We start from the raw sequence: 6,000 nt of genomic DNA on the forward strand, positions 1-6,000 counted from the left end.
TGTCTCAGCAACCCTACAACTGTCTCAGTCTTGATGAGCTAATTCACCACCCTCTATACAGGATTCTCATTCCCTTAACATCTTCCTCCTGCATTCCTCTATCTCTCTCCATTGCCTAGAACCATAATTAGGCATTGTTTCTGGCTCTGGTGAAGCAGGCCTGGGGCAAATAGCACACACAAAAAAAGGACTTATAAGTGAACATTTTAGTTTAAATTAGTTTGAAGTGTGGAGAGATAGAGACTCGCCTCTGGGTAGCCTCCAGACTATGAACACACTCCAGAGCTCATCTTAAATGCAGGGTAGAGGCGGCCAGGAGGAAGAGGTCAAGCTGACCCTTTCAAGTTTAACAAGTAATTCTTTTGGGGTAGCTGGATGGCTCAGTGGCTATAGTATTGAACTTGGAGTTAGGAAGACCTGAGTTAAAATCCTGCCTAAGATATGGACTAGCTGTATGACCCTGGGCAAGTCACTTAACCTGTACTTGCTTCAGTTTCCTCAATTGTAAAATGGAGGTAATAATAGCATCTATCTCCCAGGGTTGTTGTAAGAATCTAGTAAGATTATTTATGTAAAGATTTTACAAACCTTAAAGTGCTATCATATAAATGCTTATTATTTCTAGCTGGGTGCTAAGCTCAGTTGTTTCTGCCTGTGGAAAGTGTGCCAGTACCTTCTAAATTTCAGCTCCCTAATAACCTTGCCTTGCTTTGGGGCTCGGATATTTCCTTTCCCACAACTCCTTTCTTCAACCTTTCTTTCTTCTAATCTTCCAAGTCCACTATCTCTTCTCTTTCCCCGCTCTCAATTAATATGGAAGATCACAAGTATTTATTGAGAGATATTTTACCTACTAGCTAGTTTTCTAATGCCCAGTGTAGGATAGGGGTAGGTGGGTCCGAGTAGTGACTAGTGAAGGATGGAAGGCTTAGTAACAGATACAGGGGAGATTGGGGAGGTGGGGGGGGGAAAGAAGTCTTGGGACTCAAGTGGAATAGGATCAAATTTGGGTAATGGGGTGAGGGAGTTTGGATTCCCAGCAAAGCCAGCATACCAAGATGAAGATAATGGATAAAGACCAAGAAGCACTACAGCATCAATAATACATCACATCTTCATGCCTTATTTGGCTCCACCTCCCTCCCCCCTGGACCCTGGGGAGCAGAGGCAATGATCTTCTATGCTATAACTGGGAAACCTGAGGCATAGAGAGGGAAGACTCTTGGTCCAGAGTTGCAGGGTCAAGATACAAGCCCTGACACCCACAAACCACATAGCTTTGATCTAATTCCTGGGAAATGATTGCTCTAGAGTGACCACCAGCAGCCTTTAGATAGTAGTGATTCTGGCTTCGATCCCAGGGGTCCTGGAGGTGGGGTGGGAAGGCATTGTCTCCAAGAGAGTGGAAGGAGAAGAATTGAGGTCATGTTACCCATCTCTCTGCTTCCAGGCAGGGCTATAGCTGACCTGCTCCAGAAGCAAAAAGAATGAAGTGGACATGGACCAAGATCATAGAACCACTCAATGTTAGATCTGGAAAGGAGCTCAGAGACGGTTCGTTGAGTCCAACCCCCCACCTCCTGCACCCCCCCCTCCCTTTTTACATGTGAGGAAATTGAGGTAATGAGGAAACCTAAAGTCTGAGGAGCTTTTTATGAAATAACACACGTCCCAAAAGAGCAGAACCAGCTAAAATGGGGCATACACTAGCTGTGACCATTAACCATCACAAATGAGAAGTGAATGAGAATTCAGGGACAGAGATTCCTGATGGAGATGTGGAGAGTGTGACTGCAAAGTTGTTTTTAACATTTTACGCATTGAAATGGATTTAAATGTAAATAGTTGCAAAGCAAAGTTAATTAGTTATGTTGCGGTTAATATTGTTTATACTGCTTTTTTTTTTAAGAGAAAAATGAAAATGAAGAAGTTCCATTTTAGAGTCTCATTTTGCCTCCTATAGTAACATCTTCCCTTCTTTGGGGATAGGTGATAGGGACTGGACCATTTCATTGGCACATATTGGGTTCTTGCTGGTGAGGCAGCTCCTTTCTTCAACTGCAGTTCCACACCTCAGCAACTTCTAGCCTCTAAGGAATTGCCTGGAGGTACTTAGAGGATTAGTGACTAGCACAGGGTCACATTTCATGGAAGGACTTGAATCTGGAACTAATGTCTTCTCCACTCCACCATGTTGGCTATTGGTTGCCTACTATGGGCAAGATTCAGCGTTGGGAACTTCAAATATAAACATGCAGAAGAGTTGGGTTATTTAGGACAGGATAAAGGTATGGGTTTAGAGTAGTCCAATGCTCTCATTTTACAAATTAAGAAATCAATGCCCCGAGAGGTGAAGGTTAAACAAATAGTAAGATGCAGTGTCAAGATGGGAACCTGTGTCTTTTGCCCACTTAGGTGGGCTTTAAGGAAGAGAAGGACAGGAGACAGAATGGGAGAGTGTGTTTCAGGCATAAGGGATAGTCTGTGCTATGTAAAAGCCTATGCTAGTAAATGTTTAACAACTGGCTTTTCAAAAAAACATATTCATGACACACTTTTTTTTTTTGTTTGTTTTTTGGTGAGGCAATTGGGGTTAAGTGACTTGCCCAGGGTCACACAGCTAGTAAGTGTTAAGTGTCTGAGATCTGATTTGAACTCAGGTCCTCCTGACTCCAGGGCTGGTGCTCTATCCACTGCACCACCTAGCTGCCCCCTCATGACACACTTTTAAGTTAAAATTAACATTTTAACTTACCTTCTCAAATCTAGACAAAGCAAACAATAAATCAAGCCTTTGCTGCTCTAATTTCCCAGGTGTAAATGCTCATATAGACAATTTAATAATCTACTTGAGAGCAGGTACAAGTTAGTTCCAGAACAACCCTCAAGATTCCTAACCTTTTTGGGGTTCTGGACCCTCTTGGCATTCTGGTGAAGCCCATGGACCTCTTCTCAGAATGTTTTTAAATAATTGAAGGAAATGCTAAATTTCAGTTAAAAGCTGGTGAAAATAAAGATGTATTTTTTCCCACCTAAGTTCATAGACAACCCTCCAAATCTATTCAGAAGGGCCTTGAGGGTCCATGAACCCCAAATTAAGAACCCAAGCTCCAAGAGCTCCCAGATACTAGGGGACAAGCATATAAAAGGGATGGATACAATAGAAAGGGGTTAATCTTTGGAGAGATGGATCTCACACTACATTCAAATACCAAATAGCATGTAAAAAGACAAAAGAGATGGACAAATAAAGTACCAAGAGACTTAGAGATTTCTGCCTGGGATAAAGGATAATGAGATGTAGTCTCATTCTGATGCCTATGTCTGCAAACAGCATTTCCCCAGCCAACCTCACCTTGATCAACTGCTCTCAAAATATCAGTAAATAAAAGCATCAGTAAAAATGAATCATTTTAGCCCCATGTTAGCCAGTGTCCACAAAAATATTCCATTGCGAAGCTTCACTTTGCTCAAAATATTTCCACATTTCCTGTTCTGGGATGTTCTCTTTTAGGGAAAGATGCCTCTGAAGTGTACTGGTGGCCAGGGACTGAAATCCCCACCGTAGTCTGAGGCTTGAATGTCTTGGTTAAATGCATTGCTACTCCTTACTACTTATAGGCTTAGGAAACCTTTGTGTAAAGTCAGCTTAAAGTTTTAAAAGATGTGATTTTGTGCTCACTATAGATGCTTTCAGCTTCAAAATAGGAAAGGAATTATGGGTCAGGAGAATTAATTATATCAGCAGGGTTCAAAATAGAATTAGGTGATGTATATTAGAAATCGGGATAAGGCAGGTTAGTCTCAGACTCCCTTTGAGGAAGCTTAGTTACCAAGATAACATTTTTGTACAATTTCACAGTGCCTCACACAGTCTTGTACATAGTAGATCCTCAATACATGTTTACTTTCCTGTCCTCGACACTATGCTCTCTGTGGTGAGAATTCTCCATTGCCTCCATTATCAGACTAAGGACCGAGTGTTCAGAACTTAAACTCTTGCTCTTTTAGAAGTATAGAAATTTTCTCCTCATTTAACCTTGGGGTAAATGACCACATCCCTTGGTCAGCAAAGAAGTTTGGATCTATTATTGTTAATGACAGGATCCATCCATCTTTCAATGAAAGAGAGACACGGACAGGCAGATAGAGACAGAGAGAGAGACAGAGAGAGACAGAGACAGAGACAGAAAGAGACAGAGAAAAGGAGAGGAGGGAAAAAAAGAGGAGAGAAAGAGAAGAGAAAGCAGAGAGAAGGAGGAGGAAAAGGCGAGGAGAGAAAGAGAGAAGGGGAGGAAGGGAGAAGCTAAGAGATTGTTGAGTACTAGTATAGATGGGGCAAAAGAAGAGCTAGGCTAGGGGCTGGTTGTGCAGAACAGTCCCTAGGGGAGAGTTCTGGAGGTGAGCCAGTGGTGGTCACCCACAGGACGGAGCTGGGTTAGGGGTGGGGAAGGATAGGAGAGTGGGTAGAAGTCAGAGGTTCGGGAGGGTTGAGTGAGGCTCCGGTGGAGGAGAACTGAGCAGGTCCCCTTGTGCTCTTACCGTGGCTAGGATAATCCCAGGTCCCAGTGTTGGAATTCCTTGGTGCAGTGGAGCTGCGGATCCTCAGTTCCTTTCTTCTCTTCTCGCTTTGCCGACTCCCCTCCTTCCCCTCCCCTCCCTCTCTTCCTTCTTGGGCTGCAGCTGCTCCAGCCACTGCGACTGGCTGAGTTACAGCAAAGGGAAGGGGGTTGCGGGCGGGCGGAGGTGAGCCTTCTGCTCGTTCTGCCCGGGTCTGCCTATCAGACTCTTAAAGGTCCAGGACACTGGGCTGGGCAGGGGATCTGACAAAGGAGGAGGGGTGTGAGTGAAGCGTACCACCTCTCCTCTGAGAAAGGGCATTGGCTGCCCGTATCTTGATTCCAGCCCTGACCCTAAGTCTTGGGTAGCTCTCCGAGTGAAATCTAAGGAGTATCTGGAGCCTGTACAATTTGGTGAATCACTGCTTTTAACTCGGGTACTTTTCCTGGGTGTAAATTCTCCGATCTCTGCTATCTTTTGTGCCTAGACTGTCTCTTCAACGGTTTCTGTTTCAAGCAGCCAGGTCCCGTGTCTGGTTGACCTGCTTTGTACAGCACTCAGCTTAGCATCATGCAGGAGGAAGAGGAGGCGGGGAAGGAGGATGGTGATAATCCCAGATTATCCAGGGACCTCATAGTGCCTTTAATATAGTAGGTGCCTAATAAGTATTTGTTGGACTGATAGATAAATGGGTGGGAAATGCGAGGTTCCTTTGGGAGGAATCAGAGAGGTTGGGAAGAGGGGTGGGAACGTGGAAAGGAAAGTAGTATAAGGTTCTGATGATGAGGGGAGAGTAGGGACTTGGAAACCCAGAGAAGGAAGCCCAGTTTGGGGTTGTGGGAGCAGGTAGAAAGGAACGTTAAGGAAGTACCAAAGAAAGGATCCTTCCGCATTCCCCCTCTGGTCCCACCAGAGGGCTTGTGAAAAGTGTTTTGCTGTGATATTTTCCAGAGGGCAAAACTGACCCTGAGGTCTAGGGAGGAGCAAACTATCCCGGTGTCACTGGCTGAGCAAAAATTGGCCCTCTGTTCCTTGAAACTTCACCAGTGACCTGAATTGGGTCCTACCCAGCTTCTGCAATTCTGTCTCGGTCTAGCTCAGCTCTGCAACTCCCCCTCAACACCCCCTTCCCAAACAGCCCCCTCGCCTGAGGAAGATCAGGTTATCTGCCAGTAAGATGAAGGGCCACGATGTTGAAGCCACAGGGTGTCACAGAACAGGGGCCCAGGGACCCCGTAGCTAAAGGCACAACAAGCACCCACCTCCTTATTTGTCTTTATGGTATTAGGGTTTTTTGTTTGCTTGTTTGTTTTGTGTGGGGCAATGGGGGTTAAGTGACTTGCCCAAGGTCACAGAGCTAGTAAGTACCAGGTGTCTGAGGCCGGATTTGAACTCAGGTCCTCCTGAATCTTATTTGTCTTTAAGAAACCTGCAAGGGCT

General features: G+C 44.9%; 1 protein-coding gene across 1 annotated transcript in view; it reads right to left on the bottom strand.

Annotated features, from left to right (window-relative positions):
- The window catches only part of PLCD4 (phospholipase C delta 4), a 30,861-nt gene extending 25,785 nt beyond the window's left edge, over positions 1 to 5,076 (bottom strand). The window contains exon 1 of the mRNA XM_043993109.1: positions 4,543 to 5,076. The gene's annotated coding sequence lies outside the window, so the exon portion shown is untranslated. The remainder of the gene's footprint in view (positions 1 to 4,542) is intronic.
- Positions 5,077 to 6,000: the final 924 nt, after the last annotated feature.

This window comes from Dromiciops gliroides, chromosome 3 (genome assembly GCF_019393635.1).
Source record: "Dromiciops gliroides isolate mDroGli1 chromosome 3, mDroGli1.pri, whole genome shotgun sequence".
In the NCBI taxonomy this organism is placed as follows: Eukaryota; Metazoa; Chordata; class Mammalia; order Microbiotheria; family Microbiotheriidae; genus Dromiciops; species Dromiciops gliroides.